Raw genomic sequence first — 20,181 nt, 5'->3', positions numbered from 1 at the left:
GTTAAGAAAGAGAAATACTACTACTACTGTTGAAATACTGAATTATACAATAATACCATGATATATTATAATTGCCAAATTAAGTTATAATAAGATGATAGTGAACAATACAAAAAATATAAAATAAATCAGGCGCTACAAGCTCTTTAGGTCTTGGCCTCAGATTTCTGAATCTGTTTCATGATCATTCTTAAATCTAATAGGCAAGTAGGTGATCAGCCTCCAGTGCCTGACACACGCCGTCGACTTTTTGCGTCTAGACATGTCGGTTTCCTCACGATGTTTACCCGTTCTAGCAAATGATAAATGCGCACATAGAAAGAATGTCCATTGGTGCACAGCCGGGGATCGAACCTACGACCTCAGGTATGAAAGTCGCACTGCCAACACTGCTCATCACCGCTGGTGCAATATAGAGATAATAATAACCACTCAACTTCAATAGTGTTGAGGCAAAAATAAAGAATGAACGAAGGAGCTAAACAAGCTTGCGAATCTTTCGCAGTGCATTTTTGCAATATTGTTATATAGGAAATGCTGAACAATTTATTAAATAGTTTTATTTTATTTAATAATCGGCCGTAATATATGTTAATCGTTGATAAACGCTAATAAGCTGTGGATGGTTAACAAAGATTTATACAAATATGGTAATCATTTGACTTGCATCCTCGGTCAACTGATTCCTATATAAATTAATTATAATTCATGGATATAGTTTTCATATAGTAACTATTTTATTAAAAGTAATGTGCGTATATATATGGGTTTTCAATATAAAACAGGCTACGTCAATTACATAATAATAGCATTGAGCTTTGAAAACACGCGATCATATAGAAAAGATAAACCTTATGTTTTGACTGAAATTTTCTGTGCGAAAAAAGTTTATAAGTTTATATGTAAGCGCTCAATAGTGTCGTAAATTCATGGAAGTATATGACAGGACAATACAAAACTACCACGGTGGCACAGTGGTAATGTTAATTGTAACTGGGTTAAACTACCAGAGGAAAGAAATCAATTAGGAGAAAAAAATCATTAAATTCATTATGAATATTTATCATATAGACACGTATTATAGGTTTAAAACATAGCATTTACGTTGAATCTTCGCGAGAAATAAATTATTATCAAAAATCGATGAGCAACATTTTGAAATATCAATGTTGACAAATTATCTACTGTTGTCCATTATATAAACCAACATCAAATCAACACTCACACTTTACCAAACGTAATCTAACATATGTCAAGATTTTATCAATTCTATTTGCACGTAAGTAATGAAAGAATCCATAAACGTAAAAAGATCAATAGGACATCAAATTCGAATCAACGGTGGTCTTTTGTGCAAGATGTATTATTGAATCCTTGGAATAAAGCACCTATTATTAGCTCCACCAACGTCTACACGTAGTGTCTACGGCGTAGCGTCGTATACTTGCGTAGGCGACCCCTTTTAACCAGTTATTAATACCAATTTTTAGTCTGTGGACGCTATACAACGAGTCCTCTGCCCACGTAACAAAAGAGAATTAATTATAATGATAATTAATATAAGTTTTTCAGCACGTGTTTTCACTACATGTATTTAACGTTTTCTTTTAATATCATAGCTCAAAGCTAATTTGATTATAAATACTAACAAAGTTTTTCATGGAAGAGTGACCAACAAGTTATTTTAGAATAATAAGATTCCTTTGATATGAGATAATGATATCGTACTATTTTTACGTATAGTATTTAATAAAGACTATAAATCATTTTAATATAAATAACGGTAATAAAACAAATCTATAGAAATACATTTTAAAATTATTTATTATTAATTGTTTATCCTTATATATATTTTTTATTTCGTATTACTAAAATAAACGGATTATTTAAATGCTACATATATTATTAATTTAATTAACTACTACACAAAGTTGCCACGAGTTTATAGGAAATAAAACGATTTTTTATCTTGTTAATGCAGGGTTACTATGGCTGTCAGAGCAGCAGCAGCAAAATCTTATTAATGTTCTATGAAAATCATAGAAAATTAATAAGATTTTGAAAAATAAAATACCCAAAAGTTTTGAAACCCAAAACGATAATAATAATAAGCATGCCAATACAAAACCAACCGGCAAAATAGTATCGTCTAAGAAGCTACATTTAACATATAATCTGGGTTATAACTAGAATGGTGTCATTAATGTTAAAGATCTGCAAAAAGGTTGTTTCTAAGAAACGTCATCAGTCTTGCAGGCGCCGACACTACAATCGATATTCTTCAATCCTACGCTTAGATCTCGCAAAAACAACTTTGCCAGTTTAGTCAAAGTTATTGATGTTTTTACTAACTTGGACAAGTTCTTTATTAATTTATGTGGAAACGTGAAACATAATTAGAAATCGCAGACAACTCTTAAATACAGTGGTTGCCCTTTGTTATTAACGGCTTTTGTTCACTTACGATATACGAAAGAATAAATATTATGCATATATTTTATACGATAATATTATTTTATTCAAAAATGACGTCTACGTAATATGTCAACATAAAAAACGATCAATGAAAAATTTGTGTTAATTATCAACCGATAATTAACACAAATTTTTCATTGATCGTTTTTTAAGTTGAGATCTGTGCCAACGCGATATAATTATTGTTTTAGAACGATTAGAACTTCCCGAAGCCATGTTTAACCAAGAAGACTCGAAAACGGCCTACATTACCGCCACAGACCAAATTATGAATCATTATAAATTCCATTAATTTCGGATTATTATTCTAAATTGAATTTATGAAAGCTTGTTATATTATCTAACATTTAATCGTTTCCGATTTAAGGCCAACTTTTACGTGTTCAGTTTAAAAGTGTTCATAATACCTTTGGGGCGCAGTGGAAATATGGAAAATTTAAACTACACCTCGGCGAAAAAGAACATTTTAAACTTAAGGGATTTACTAATTCCGTTTTAAAGTTCGACTGGGAAAATGTTTCTGTTGAAGAAATTCACCTTAAATTTGTGCTTACAAATTAAATTTCTGTATGAAGTGGGACTTCATTTTTACCCGACTACAAACATGGGTATAAAGTTTTTATTGTACCTACAATGCGACGCGTAATTTTAAAATAAAATGTACTTTAGTTGAACATACTTCATTTGATATAGTATGTACATAGGTCGGGCTAGTAATGAAATGGGGGTATGGCCAAGATTTAAATGTATAATAAAAAACTACGACACTTTCAATCGTATATTTTACTTGGAGTTTTATGAAAGATCTGAGACATAAAAATATCTGTACAATTTAACAATCTAAAATTAAAATCTAAAATTGGTCAGTGAGAAATAAACACTTACGTATTCAGTGGCTTTATCATAACTTACTTACAAGCCCATGAAAAAGCATTGTATTGTATTTTATGTAGCCATTTAAATATTTTGTCGGCATCACGGTCTCAAGCAATAAAAACGGTGAGTTACAGATGCTATTGTATGAGATTTTTAGGAGTATGTATTTGTATCTATATTTTATCAAATTAAAGCTATACCGTATATTACGCAATCTAAGTAATACCGTATAAAATACGCTGACATTGCGTTTTTATTTAATAATCTATATGAAAATTTCTATCTTTGTATCGAAAAATCTCAGAACCAGGCGATTCACCATTTCACCATTCAAACTAGAAATCTGAGGTCATAGATACGATGGAGCACCAAGGAGCTTTTAGTCTATCTGCGCATTTAACAGTCGCTCGTGCAGTGACGTGAAGAAACCGGCCGTAGACCCAAAATGTCGACGGCGTGTCAGGCACAGAAGGCTGATCACCTATTTGCATATAAAAAAAAGGGTGCGTGATAGTTAACCTCAATTGTATTGAAGCACTTAGGAAGGTTGATGAGCACAGTTCTTTCACAAATATTTTCTAATATTAATTAGTATTGATTTAAATATTCAATTTAAATCACTTCTGTTTATAATTCAGACGCACATATAAAATTCGCACTTGTATAATGAAAACAAAATGAAAACACGTGTTTTAAATGTAGAAACTCAAAGCATGTGGATAAATATTATAAATATAAATACACAGTGAACAGAGGCGGCGTGCGTTATTGCCAACATGCGCCAATAACAGAGGTTCCCTTTCTGTTTTGTTGGTAGCATTTTTTCCTCAACTTAATGAGCGATTTAGTGGGCAACTTCATTCTGTCAATTTTGTGTCACGGTGCGCGCGTATCGTGAAATTTCACTCTCATCAATTTTTCATAACGCGCCTAAAGAAGTGTAACTTTAAAAACAAATGATCACGAAACAGATAAAGAAATCTGTGATCCAGTCCTGAAAAATATAGCGCCACTGGTTCGGATTTAGTATATGTATATTTTACTTTTCGGCGCTAATAAAAAGCTTACCCAATCTACTAATAGTGATGCAACCCTACCCTAAAAATACCAGTCCAGCGAACAAAAGCCCAATATTTATTACGTTTGAGGGAAACATCTTCCATTATACTTGCTATAAAAACTGAATGTCATGTTGGTCCGTTTCTGTTTTCGCATAATATGAGCTGTTTATCATTGGGAATGTTCCAGAATATCCTCAATTTATAATACTGACTGGCCATTGCAGACGACTTGGTTTACGTGTGCTGAATCGGACTTTGGATATAAGAAATACTTTATATTTAAGACAATTTCTTATGCTTAGAAAATTTATTTTTGTATTATTACTTCTTACGTTTCAAAAGCTTTACCAGTACAACTGTCGTGGTCACAAGATCCCTCGAGATCAAGTTCCATTTTATTATTTTAAATTTGAAAAGGGCTAAATTACGGCAACAATAATTTTATAACTTTTAAATTGTGCAGGAAGGAAGATCCTGCTGTTCCTCCAACCAACATAGACCTCGACTAGTCTAACCACTGACAGCAGAATGCCCAATGTCTTCGTATTGATCCGAAGACTCGATATTTAAGATTTTGTATCATTAGTACTATCAATGTAGAAACATGTCTTAAAGAAAAGAATCACTAACCCGTTTCGAATTTCTTCGAAAGATTGATGTTCATTCATTGATTACAATCAGCTATTTAAATATTTAAACGCTACTGTAAAGGTAACTACAAATTATAACTTATGAATTCTCTTAGAAACGGTATTGAAAGTATGATGACATAATCTCAAGTGAAATATGCAAAGAAGGTAGGTATGACGTAAGAACTTACTAAGCAATTACTTGACGACAATTTTAATATACGTTTTAAGACTGATGCTATTCTGACTTATAATAAAAAAACCGTTTGATGTAAAATTAGAAGCTTAAATTTTGTAATTATTTATATGCATTATATGAAGTAATATTAAAAATATAAATATGTAGTCCTTACGACAATTTTAATATACGTTTTAAGACTGATGCTATACTGATTTAAATTAAAAAAACCTTTTAATATAAAATTAAAAGCTTAAATTTTATATTAAATTATATGCATTATATGAACTAATATAAATTAGTAAACTTAGTTAAATATAACTAGTCCTTAAATATATCAGTGTTAATAATCTATGCCAACTGCGAGCTGTCAATGTCAATTGTCAACTGTACAAAATCAAGCGCATTCCATTCGAAATAAATATAGTCTATAATTTGGTTTGCTACTAGTCTAGGAATCTGCTATCTGCTAGAGCTATGTTAAAAGGAGTTTGAATACTTTTTTTTTAAGACAATTCATACCTACATATAAATACATATTTAAACACCCAAGACCTAAGCACAACACCAAATGCTCATCACATCGATGTTCGTCTCAGCCGGGGATCGAACCCGGGACCCATGGATTCGCAGTCAGGGGTACTTACCACTAGACTAATAAGTCGTCGCGAGTCGTCTTTGAATTTGGTATATATAAATAGAACCTTGAAAAACAACTTTCCATTAAAACAATTTTTTCGAGCACCACCAACACAGTAAAATTAAGTTTTACTGAAACCGTCCGCGTCGCGTCAGGGTTCTATAGGGCTTTGAACTAATTAAAACTAGAAATATAAATAGCATTTTTACTCAATAAGTAGTTGAACGAACGCGAGTTGAGGATACTTTTTAAAACAAAGGAAATATTACTGAAGCTTAGTAAAGTATAATAGCAGTGTTTTCGTAAACATTTTATAAGAATAGTCTTATTACGCGACGTGCAAACTAGCGTAAATTAAAGAATATATGCAATCTTCCAATTTTAATGTAATCAATCGCAATTTGAACTTATTTTTACTAGTATTAGCACGTACTTTAAAGTACGTACTGTGAACAAACGTGCAGCCTTACAATGAGTCTCACAATGCCAGGCCGCTCGCTTGTGTGTTGTTGACCCTTTAAGAACTATTTGTTAATCCTATGTAATCTACTACCCACTTACGGTCGGTCCTCTAGAAACTCTATAAGAAAACATGATACAATTTACGGTCGAAAAAGGCTTCTATGGGTGTTTCCGTGAGGGACGCAATTTATTTAGATTTATTGCTTAGAATTTCGTGAATTTGGCAAAAATAATTTGGCCCCTTGCCAATAATATCCACGCGTAAATTGTTGATCGGGTATAAATTTGTGACGTCATTGATTACGTATCGATTTATTTTTGTTAGATAAGTTTAATTCTGAGGTAGCATGATGACAAAACACTGTTGTAGACCTCGTGTGAACGAGAATTAATTCTCAATTTAGATGAAGATGAAGAATTTAGATAGGAAGGAAAGTTCGTAACATAGAAAAAAAAGGGTGCGTGTACTTATGTACGCGCGTAAGAAGTTATACTTCTTTGGCATTATTAATAATACATACGGATAGTTAACCTCAATTGTATTGAAGCACTTAGGAAGGTTGATGAGCACATTTTTTTCACAAATATTTTCTAATATTAATTAGTATTGATTTAAATATTCAATTTAAATCACTTCTGATTATAATTCAGACGCACACATAAAATACGCACTTATATAATGAAAACAAAATGAAAACACGTGTTTGAAACAAAGCATGTGGATAAATATTATAAATATAAATACACAGTGAACAGAGGTGGCGGCGCATTTTGTGTCACGGTGCGCGTCATCAATTTTTCATAACGCGCCTAAAGAAGTATAACTTCAAAAATCTTCTTTTAATGTAGAATTTGATTTCATAATTCAAAATAGTTGCCTTCGAGAGCGATACAACGATAATTTTACGATACCATTTTTATAGTACGCTTTGTTTTTAGCTTTAAAATAGAATACAGTTTCGTAGATTACCTCTTTATCAGCGCAAAATTTCTGTCCAGCGAGTATTCTCTTGAGGTCTGAGAACAGGTAAAAGTCGCTCGGGTCCAAATCGTTACCTTAAAATATAAAAGTTAGTACATTATTCTATATAGAATTTGTTTTCCACAGTACTATGTACAGAAAAATTCCACTACTCTTCTATAAGATATACTCTTGACATAGTGCCATCAGAGCTATAGTGTTCCTATAACGTCATCATGATTGCATAATTTAGTTTCCGGAGGGCTGGCTATGACAATGAATTGTAACAATATCCTTTGCTGTGTGACGTCATCGTGACTGACATAATTATAGTAATAGCTTGTTCTGATTCATGAACGTCATTAACATTGACATTAGGAAATGATATCAATGAAGTTTGAATAGAGAACACGAATACTTTAGTCACGTAGAAACCGCATTATGTACATTTGCTTTTCCAGAAAATACAAGGTTTCAACTTTTGAATATCGAATGTGAAATTAGTTTACCAGACAAAATCAGCAGATATTCATTTTTACTTTTTTTATTAGACAATATGATGCACGATAAATTGCAAATCCAGTCACTCAATACGGCTTGTACCCGGCGTTGCGTAAAGATGTTCGACTTTCTCTACATCTTCTACTGTATGCAACATGGAGAGTGTTCAGAGGAGTTGTTCGGATACCATCAGCTGAGTTTCATCAGCGTATTTAGCCTTGACGTCCGTCATTCCACAATTGAGCGTTTCTTCAGGCAGTTATTGCCGCACCTACCTACTATGTGAAACCACTGACGTATTTCCGAATCAATTCGAGTTATAGCCTTCAAGAAAAGAGCGTACCAATTCTTAAAATACATATGCTTCATTTGCGACCCTTCTGGCAATGTGAATGACCATGGTCAGCGGTATCACTTAACATCAGTTGAGTGATATTGAAAAACAAAATTAAGTTAAGTACTTTTCTATAATACTAGGAGTATTAGAAATAATTTTATTTGTTGTTACCACCTCCATGGCCCTGTTGCACACATCAAAAACCCAATAGCTTACACAACTAAACCTAATAAAAAGATCCGAGGTTCCTTTCTTGGTGAAATAATAATCAAAAAATCGGTTGTCTGTAAAGTCGGTTTACTGACGATAGTTGAACGTGACAACGTCATAAGAAAATATTGATGGAATGGTTGAAAAGAAAATTTCAATTTTATTTGTTTAATATATATTTTGTATGGATATAGAGAAGGAGGTAAATGGAAATCACATTTGAATTGATCTAGTTACGTTTATTTGTACGCATAAATACACTTATGTCGATTTTTAACGAACGAACGCTGCCGAACGCGGAGGCCGATTGTGCATCTTTGTCGCTCGTTCCGCGCTCTCGCTTGCACTTCAAGCCTTAAATGGAACGCCTCAGAGCGAGGTAACGCCGCATGCGTCATGTTTTTCGTGCGTGCAGCCGGCTCCATCGAATTATAAGACGTTGTCACGTCAAAAAATAAAAAAGTCGCCTTTTGTGCCTTTTTTAATTTTAATAATCGGTAAATATTAAAATAACAATAAAATTAAACATATTAAACATAAAAATTCACTGATATATCGGAAAACATCTGTCTAAGGTGAATTCATGTAGTTTAAACAAACGTAATGAAAGTAATCGCAATATACCAAACTCATTACTTGTCGTAGATAAGGAAAACAAGGATCTAAGGGAATTACACTACGCAACTTAGATTAGATCCTTTTATTCGAACATTTGTTACCGAAACAATAGGATAACTTAGATAAAAACAAACCTAATTTCAGAGGTTCCTTCTTAATCTAATAATTATGAATATACATATTGAAATATATAGGAGGCGATGGCGTGCATGCTCGTAAACGGGCGGTACTTTTGGCAACTAGTCATGCTTGAACTCGTGTATGGTGATATCTTTATAATAAATAAAAATGAATGGCAAAATGACGACTCATTGGTCTAGTGGTTAGTACTCCTGACTGCGAATCCATGGGTTCCGGGTTCGATCCCCGGCTGATGAGCATTTGGTGTTGTGCTTAGGTCTTGGGTGTTTAAATATGTCTATATATCTATAATATGTATGTATATCCGTTGCCTAGTACCCATAACACAAGCTTCACCAGCTTAGCATGGGACTAGGTCAATTGGTGTTAATTGTCTTTAAAAATATATATATATATACTAGCTGATCCGGCAAACGTCGTTTTGCCATGTATATCATTTATAATAAAAAAATAGGGGTTGATCATAGAGGGGTGAAAATTAGGGGTTGTGTGTATTTTTTAATGCTGTATCATAAAAAAATAGAAATTAAAAATTTTGTCTAAAAAATAAAAATAAAAATTTAGGGGTGGACTACCCTTAACATCTGGCGGGCTGATTTGTGAATCTAAACCATTCCCAGATCCCCTTGAAGACACACAAAAAATTTCATCAAAATTGGTCCAGTCGTTTAGGAGGAGTTCAGTCACATACACACGCACACAAGAAATATATATATTAAGATATATTGCTGGCGCAAAACTCGAGACGACTGGACAGAAAAAATTCGAATTGAGCATTTTTTTCTTGAACGCTGCGATGTTTATGCAAACATTGGCTTTTATTCGGGAAAAACTAACAGTATAACATCATAGCAAAATGTTGGTATGTAGCTACTAAAAGGTAGGCTAAGTAAAAAAATCAAGGCGAAATAAAGTTCGCGGGGGCAGCTGGTTATTTATAATTTTAACCAGTCACATATTGTTTTAATCTTGAACGATAACGTGATTGAGATTTCACTATAATCTAGTGCGAGCTTCTATTTCCTCCTCGATTCTAAGCGTTTGTTACTTTATTATTATGGCATTTTGTTTCAATATGTTAAGTGAAGCATGGCAAGCAAAAGTTGGCGATTAAAAAGAGAGGGGGATAGTTTACTTCCAGTTCCTCTCGCTCGCTCTACGGCCTTGATTTGAGAACTGGTAGTAAATGTAAATTTACATCTTCTGTTTGTTTTTTAAACATTTACATACACCGTTACCAATATTATTAAATATAATATGATTCTATATAACAAGTTTATAAGGTAAGGTGTACGTCGACTGTACTTGATCACCTAATCACTTTCCTCACTTATTTCTTTCGTGGGAGCATCGCAATTTCAGGAAGTATGTTTATACCGAGTATTAATCCTTAGGGACAAATTTTTCTACATGTCATTTTATTATTCTAGTTTTAAAGTCAATTATTGTAATAAATCAATCAATACTCACCAGCGTTTAGCTAAAATTTTTAAACTTAATCTTAAATAGCCTATCAACATATTGAATTTCAAAAAAGGGTTTCAATCCGTATTCCATAAAAATAAATAATTAATAAATCCATTACATTCAGCCGCAAAACGAAAACACAAGACAAAAAATATTTAAATATTTTGAGATCAGTGAGTAAAAACATTAAGTAAGATCGTCAGCGATCGTCAATCAATTAGGGCGTAAATTATAATGTAAAAACCTTCTTTTGTTTACGCTTTTACAGGGCGAATATTAAACACTTTATATAAAATGTTCTAGCGGCAATCGGTACGCTTAAGTGAGCCCAATAGAGCCCGCGAAGGGTTAATCGACTGAGCAAATGGATTTACTGACATAACACTGTTTATGCTATATTTTCTTAGGAAACCTTGGATGTTACGTCAGGTGAACAAATAGTTTATCAAAGGGCACAATGGAAGAACATTAGTGTTTTCTAGGGAAAAATATACTCAATGGTAAGAGGCCACTTGTAATAAATGATGTTACTTTTAGTAGATATACGACAAATGTTATTTACTGCCATACTCAGAGTCCTGTAAATTAGCTCTAGTTCCAACCACCAATTAAAGGTTTAAACTAAAGGTTGCGTCTAAATTCTCCATTTTATTTATGGAGATGTTTAAGATATATTAAACTAGCTGGCCTGGCGAACATCGTACCGCCTAACAGTCGACTCTTTATTTTTTTTAAATACTTATTCTGCTATTCGGGACACCGGTCTAGGTAGTAAGATAAAAAAGAACAAAGTTGATTAGACAACAAATACATTATGTCAAAAAATTTACCTTCCCGGAACCCCTCCACTAACACTTGAACTTTATGATATGGTATTAAAGTTCAAATTGACTTTTAAGTATTATTACGAATATTTTGTATGGGAATATAGAAAAGTGTTGTTTTTAGACTTTTTCCACTCAATTTTTTTTTAATTTTCTCTCCGTAAGAACCATCCTCGTACTTCAAGGAATATTATAAAAAAAGAATCGTCCAAATTGGTCCAGGCGTTGTTGAGTTATGCGCTTACCAACACATTTTGCGATTCATTTTTAAATATTATAGATATTCAAAGAACGTTCACAAGCCGTATTTTCCGAATGTATGTGACAAATACATACAAAATTGTCGTCATCTATATTTTCCTAATGATATTAATAAAAATTAGAAAGCTTTGTCAGTGCCAATGTCATACTAAAAGAAGAGAATAAAACGTGACCTACAAACGACGAGTCTATGGCAACTAGCTATTTATGATTGATGCAGCTTTAGAATCGAGTCTTAAATATTATAATGTACTACCATAACCCATAACAATGATATAAAAGAATATTACAAATTGCTTTATTAAGTTAAAATTCCTTATAACGTTGCTCTTACGTAAGCTTTGTAAAAAACTGTTTAAGTAATCGTTATTCGTAGACTTAGAAAATCATCACCGATATAATGTTATATTGAAAACAAAATGATAAAACTGATTGTTCTAATCAAGCCATACTTAAAGTATGATCTAACTAATGTCTTCTTTATGTGATGTCTCTCCATAAATGGAGGTTGGCCGTCAGTATTGTGTCTTGACTGTCTTAATAAATAAAGGTTTAATATAGTTCTAAGTAAAAAGCTTTCATGTCATAAGCTTCCTTAATAAGTCTTCACTAAAATGAAAATTTTGTAACTGAGTAACATCGTTTTTTGATATAATTTATTAATTATACAATCATACTTTTATGATAATATATTGTATCCGTCTCTATATAGTTATTTGTCTTACCAACGGTAGTGTGGTAGTGATTAGTTCCTTAGCAATAATACGATTCAATAACACGAAATAAACAAATATACATATAAGTAACCGTTCACTACAGATAATGAGCGTTCAGACGTTGCTTATAATTGAGATTCTGTATGCATGAAAGTTGAAACTCTGTCTCTGTGTAAAAGATTCAAATGGAAAATGACATCGGTTTTAGGAGCAATAAAGTTCCTTGATAGAAAATTCACAAATTCAAGACAGCTTTGTTACGATTGAGCAAATAAAAACTCTCATTATTTTGCCTTTGGTTCAAAGACTACAATTTTTGTGGCATTTGCCTTTCATTACAATAATTATTTACCCCTGTAGTAAAGATACTTCAGTCAAAATATTCTATATTACTAGCTGACCCGGCAAACGTTGTTTTGTCATGTATTTGTAGGAAACATTTTTTTAGTTCAATAAAAATAACTATCAATAATAATAAATAGGGGTTGATCGTAGAGGAGTGAAAATTAAGGGTTGTATACACAATTTATATGATGTAACATAAAAAAATAAAAACAAAAAAAATTATCCAAAAAATAAAAATTTAGGGGTTTGAAAAATACATAGTAGCCGATTCTCAGACTTACTGAATATGCAAAAAAAAATCATAACAATCGGTCGACCTGTTTCGGAGGAGTATGGGGATGAACATTGTGACTCGAGAATTTTATATATTAGATAATAAAAATATAAAATCGCCAAGTCTGTACGAAGAATGTGTGTTGTCGATGAAAACTTCACCAAAGGAAGGAAATATTTTCCTAATATAAAGGGAGACGTGTAATGGTATACCCCTGTTTATTCATCAAGTTTCTATGTAAGATTTGCGACGTCTGACGGCATTGAGATGAATGCAATAAGAACCTTAGTTTAGTATGGAGCGAGTTTTATGTTTAAAAATCAACCCCGTTGAGGGTTACACAAAACACTGAATTTGAAGTTCAAGTCTTAGTATTTTTGTTGTCCTTGTTTACTAGAACATTCGACCGGAATTACACGCGTTCTGTGGAGGTTACGTCTTGTCTTTGTCGTTTTGTATTTCGTTTAGATGGCGCGGGCTGATTATTTTCTATATTTTAACAATCGATTTCATTTATAGACTGACAGCTGACAAATATATATTTCTTCAGACAATCGGCATATCAAGGCGTGTGCTCGAACGTGGAACTATATGATGACTAATGAGTATATAGATTTGGTCAATGTTCTTAATTAATTGTAATACCGAATCATAGATGTTTAAATTGTATCGGACCTTTTCGGAAGATATTGTACAAATTTTGAAAATAGTATAAACGCACTCTTTTCTTTTAATGACTGATAATATTAAATGAATTTTGAATGAAATTAAAAAAAAACCAGATGACTGTAAATAATTAACAATAATGCACCTGTTTACACCTGGCAACGTGGCTGACTGAGAGCTGGCAACTATAAAGAGCGTACCAATTCTTAAAAGGCCGGCACGACGACGCGAGCCCTCTGGCGTTGAGAGTGTCCATGGGCGGCGGTACCACTTAACATTAGATGCGCCTCCTGCCCGTTTGCCCCCTGTTCTATATTTTAAAAAAAACAATTGTGCTCCAATTCATCATTTCCTTTACAATTACGAAATATTGATTTAAAAAACAGTAAGTTGCAATTTATATCAGCAAATTAATTAAATAAAAATTAATTATTGGTTGGTTGCGGGTAATTTTTTATAGGCAAGCTATCGCAAATCCATTTCATACTCCCTCAACGTTCATTTCAATTTAATTGCATCAAAAACCGCAAAATCGAGCAGTGCTATCTTATACCTAAAAGGAGCATAATATTTGTAGCGCTACGGTCTTAATAATAATAATGAAACAACGTTAACTGACGCGTCCTATTATATAATATGATATATAAAATTGCTAAAGAAATTATAACTTAATTTCAAAGTCAAAAACGTGTTTGTGTAGTTGAAAGTTAAACAGTCGCTGTAAACACAGAGACTGCTTCAGTGAATTTAAATTAATTAAGTCAATTCTTAAAAGGTCAAATCTTGAAATACTCGAAAGGAAAGTTATCTTTGTATATAATATGTTATTACAATCAGTCGCCCACTCTGAGACTTATTCAAAGTACTTTAAACTTATTTTTATAAGCAAATTATGATTTATAGTAAGATTATTTGATTGATGATCATAGTAGTTGTATATATTTTTTGTAATAGACTGAAACGTGAATGAATACTATCTAAACACATTTAAAAATCCAAATAAATATTATTTCATTTATTTGAACCTTTTAAATACAAAGTAATGACATTTATTATAGCACAAATTTCTTACAAGTTTTGATGAAACTAATCAAATATTATAACCACGATTAATACGGTGGGTATAGGCATAGTCGAATAATCAATTAATTACATAAAATAATTAATAAATTGAACGATATTTGACACAAGGAAGCATTTTAAAAATGTAAGTACATTACAATATTCTATTTTCATTACTGATCATATTCATATCGCCCCAGAATCGTCTACATAGATATTTCTTCTGACAGCTGTCATGTTAAGCTATAGTTTGTGCATTGACCACAGAACATTATGATGACTATTAAATTGAATGTAGCCTGTCCTAGTACTAGTACTAGTACCAAATTGTTATAACTTTTTAAGCGGTTTCGTATTTTTTATTCTCATAACTTTGTTTGGCCGATTATATGTTGAATAAATAACAAATTGTAATGTCCCGTTCACCGTTATGTGGCTTCAAAATGTGTACGAAAGGCGGCTGTTATTTCTTTTACTGCTTTTTGGAGTATAAAATAAATGGATAAATGTTTTAACAAATTAAGAACTACACCTGAAAGACATATTGATCGACTGCATAAGCACAAACAACACTCAGAGTCGTACATTAAGATTTGACGATCAGGATAATAATTGTTAATATATAAAAAAAAGAATGAACCTACAAAATCGGTAATTGTTTGGGGGTATGTTTAGTAGATAGGTACCGTACAAGAAGATGTTATAGCTATGACTATAACTAAATGTCGTTAAATTATCTACTATTATAGTTAAAGAAATTATAATCTAATATATAAAATTCTCGTGTCACAATTTTCGTTCCCATACTCCTCCGAAATGGCTCGGTCGATTCTTATGAAATTTTTAATGCATATTCAGTAAGTCTGAGATGCGGCTACTATCTATCTTTCAAACCCCAAAGAATTATTTTTAATTTTTTAGACAATTTTTTTTTATGAAACACCATACAAAAATACATACAACCCCTAATTTTCGCCCCTCTACGATCAACCCCAATTTTTATTATAGTAGATAGTTGTTTTTATTGAACTAAAAAAATGTTTCCTAGAAATAATATACATGGCAAAACAGCGTTTGCCGGGTTAGCTAGTTATAGTTATAAAAAAAACGACTAGTACACCTAAAAAACCTAACACCCATCTATAATCTATGAAAGTGTTAATAGATATGGAATAAGAGCTGGATTTTCACTCTCGAGACAAAGCGAACAATGGCCATCTAGAGATTCATCCCCATTGTTCAAAGCAGCTATTTCAATTTAACAAGCGATTTACTATTCAAGTTTATATTTATTTTTATGCTTCCTTAAAAATTTATAAATCTTACGTTAACTATTAAAAAATATATTTAGTAATTCATGTATAAAGTTTTAACTGACAAATAATAAAAAATTTGAAGTACAATCGATTGAGTGTTTTATAACAAATTATTTTACTTAATTTGAAGAGATTTTTTTTTAATTAATTTTACTAAGCCTCCCTTAAAAATCTATTACTTTTGAATTAATTTATAAAATATTATGATTCTGAAGAGTTCGGTAATTGAAAAATTATTTTAATGTCCAACATTGATCAAGAAATACATATAAAACAGCACTGTTTTTTTAACTGTTTTGAATTAATTACGCGAGAGAAAGGTGGCACAGCGGTTCTTTTATATAATGTTAATGCTAAGTCTATAATATATAATATAATTAAAATCATTATCTGGTACTTTTGGCTACTGATACTTTTTGTACTAAAAGGCTTCTTTATTGTTTGATAATTATTATAATTAAAACGCGATACATTGTTGGACATTTATTTTTTTAACTTTTAGATGATTTTTTTCCTAAGTATTAATTCAGACTAATAAATTACAGATAATAGAAACTTTAAAAAAAACTCTAGAAAATATTTTAGAATTGAGGACAAGTAAATAATAACAGTTGGTTATTTTTTATAAAGCCAAATTTGTATACTTACAAAAACATTATAATTTTTAGAGACGCATAACAAAAGTCCATTTCACAAAATGTTTCAAAAATTTATTCACATATTTTAAATATTTTACTTAGTCCTGATAAAAGAGTTTTTATTCACTTTCCGATATCACTTTACCTTTACTGTTCATTTTTCAATAGTCTGTGACGTATTTTGCGCGCGAAAATTGTATAATGGCGTCGGGAACGCGGCTCGAAGCTTTTCTCAATCGCTACTGAATGAGAAACGCTAACTTACATTGAATGCGCCGACTGGTGCGCAAGTGCTTAGAAAACAATTTGTGATTATTTCTTTACTAATAATGAATTAGTATCAAATCCAAAATATCCTATTACTCAGTTAACTAAAATGTTTTCAATTTTTATGTTAGTTATTGCCTCCATGTTTAATATATTAAATTGTTGTACTATTTCAAATACAGATTCCCGATTGCTGGAAATATTTTTTAATCCTTTCAGAAGTTACCTGTCAAGTAATCCTTTTAATCTAAATAAAGTTTAAATGTATGAAAAAATGTATAGGACAATATTGAATTTAAGGTCGTTATCGAAACTGCGACCGCTTTTCTACTTGCGGATAGCGCTTTAATGGCTGTCCGCTATAGCGAAGCGAATAGTGAAAAAAGAACGCAATTATTCGTGTGGACAAGCGCAGTAAATAAAATGATGTAAAAGGAATCGTAGAATTTCTATATTTACGATCTTCATAAGAATAGTTCTAAAAGATAATATGTAATTTTTAAGCATGGTGAAGAAAATCAATCGAAGTCCTTTTGGCTTGATCTTCGCAAAGCGATAATAATAAAAAACGACCAGTGATTAAAAAATTAAACTAACTTCGAAGCTTTCTGTATGGCTATGTGAACGGTAAATATGAAAGTATCTGACCCCATTGTGGAAATTTGACGGAGATCTATTAACAACTGAACAATTTCGTAATTTGTGTAAGCGGCTCGTTGGTCTAGGGGTATGATTTTCGCTTAGGGTGCGAGAGGTCCCGGGTTCAAATCCCGGACGAGCCCGCAAAATTTTTTGCGTGCTTTTCTAGCAAGCTTTTATTTCCGAGAAAATAATTTTTCAGCATTTTACAATATTATGTTTCGCAGGTAATTGATTCAAGATCCTCAGTGCTAACCACTTGTCCACGTAAGCTTTGTTTACTTTATCAAAACGGAACAAAAACAAATATTATGTTCGTTCCTACAAAAGAAAGAATATTTTACTACTACGAGTTCTGTTTTACGCACAATAAAACATTTAAATTCCAAATTAATGAGATGCAATCTGCAATCTGTTAAAACGAGCATTGCATACGAAAAGGTATAATAAATTATACAACATTTAAATACTTTAATATTGACTAAACACAATTTTATGTTTCATACAAATAACGCTTATTATTTATTATTGTTTATTTTTCCTTTCGTTGAAGTCTGATTTACCTTTGTATTGTTGATATAAAGTTAAGTGGGCCTTAAAAGATACCGTCGCCCTCTCATATCAAACGACTGTTCAAATTTATCGTATCGTACTGTTATCTTCATTGGAGAGAACTTAGGATCTTATTCATATTAAATACTTTGGCACGATTCTTTATATTTAAAGTGATAAGAACGAAATATTGAAAAAGCTATTTGAGCATGGTATTGGAATTATAACAGACATTAGAGTCATTCATTTTGAGTTGAAGGTTACTCAAGCTATTAGCTATAAGCTATAAAAAAAGTTTATGTTTACCATAAATCAAAACGAAAGCTAAAAATGAGCCTTTACTTTCGGTTCTTAAATCATTCCTTAAAAAATCGGGGATTAAGATACAATACAGTGTAATTGGAATTAGTTTATCTACCATAAGAGATCAGTGAATGACTCTTTATTATTTTGATAGTATAAGTGCAAAAGTGCCACCCTTGGACACTATCAATGCCAGAGAGATCGCAACTGCGTTGCCGGCCTTTTAAGAATTGGTTCGCTATTGTGAAAGGATCCTAAGTCGAATTGGTTGGGAAATACTTCCGTGGGCAGCTGGTGGTGGTGTGCCTAAAAAACTGCCTTAAAAAACGCTCAACTTCATTCGTCGAGGTGATACGGGTGGAATTTCGTATTCTGCCTCAATGTCTCATCATGAAACTCAGCTGAAGGTATTAATGCGAACAACTCCTTTGAACTCTCCGTAGTAAATGCGGTAGAAGATACAGAGTGACTCTAAATACAGATCTGAAATATCCTTGCCCCGTAAAATCGCTAGTCCATACTATAATTATCCAGAGCAAAGATATTAATCTTTATAAATGCTTTTAAAAACTACTGAATAAGCTTAAATTCTTTTACGATAGGCTATCGTAGTATCGCTATCGTATCGCATCGCTATTATGGCGTATTTATATGATTTGTTTAATTCAGCCGTTCACTGCTTATTTAATTATTTTTATAAGCCTGCGGTGAAAATGGGAGATAATATGTTGACTCTATAACCCACGTACAGTGTCTGCCAAAGGTTAGAATAATATGATAAAGATCCCGAGCTGTGTTTATGTACGCCTCTTCAGGTTTGCTTAGCGATGTTTGGTGGTTTTATTCGTGGCTAATTTGACAGAATATGTAAATTTTAGTCCGTAGAAAATTTATTTACTTTGATGATTACCAAAGTCAATGTATTTGGCCTTTAACATGGAATTCATTACCAATTTTTTAAATAAAAATGTATTGGTTTAGTAGCATAAGAGTGTAAAAATACTAAACGAAAAACACAACAAACGCCACGTTACGTGCGATTAGGATACTGAAATCAAAGAACGAATCACGTGTCTGTAATAGTCCAATCATAATTGGTGATGTTACCCAATCGCAAGACAACGTAGAGACTCTTCCTTTTGAGGCCATTACTGAGAGCCAACTATCCGAAGCCAGACTGATACAGTAATATAAAGTCTCTGAAAATAGTCCAATATACATATCATAATTATTAATCATAATATCGATTACCTAAATATGTGCATGTAAATTCAGAATGAATGATGTATGTGGTTGCACAGTGATGGATGTAGCCACATAATGTGTAACGAGCGAGGTTAATTCACTAACACTATCAGCCACAATTATGTCTAGCCTCACAAAATGTTATGTATTGTTAATTTCTTGAGTTGTTTTACCCTAAAGCCTTTTACGATATGACTATACAATTAAAGGACTATTTCTTATTTCTAACCAAATAAATTATGCGGCTTTATATTCATTGATTGATATTTTTTCATATGTGTACTTAGATACTTAAGTAACACTGCATGCAAAACAGTAAATTATCTTTTATGTTTTTGTAAACAAGATTTTTACCTATGTTTACAGTTTCCTGGTCAATAAATAAATATTTTCATAGATTCTTATGCAAATATTGTGGGCATACCTATTCAGTCCCTTCCTACGCATTATAAGTTCTTCTCGTCTATACGATTACTTTTTTGGCGTGTACATTGTGTGTATTAATACGATATGTTTG

The 20,181-nt window shown here is 32.0% G+C and overlaps 1 non-coding gene across 1 annotated transcript; it reads left to right on the top strand.

The window, feature by feature from the left end:
• Positions 1-17,635: 17,635 nt before the first annotated feature.
• Positions 17,636-17,707, top strand: Trnap-agg. The gene has a single exon. It is a non-coding gene; the product is annotated as a tRNA-Pro (tRNA).
• The last annotated feature ends 2,474 nt before the right edge of the window (positions 17,708-20,181 follow it).

Source organism: Pieris napi, chromosome 11 (genome assembly GCF_905475465.1).
Source record: "Pieris napi chromosome 11, ilPieNapi1.2, whole genome shotgun sequence".
Taxonomy (NCBI): Eukaryota; Metazoa; Arthropoda; class Insecta; order Lepidoptera; family Pieridae; genus Pieris; species Pieris napi.
The sequence above is the reverse complement of the archived record's forward strand: the minus strand, read 5'-3'. Positions and strand labels throughout refer to the sequence as shown.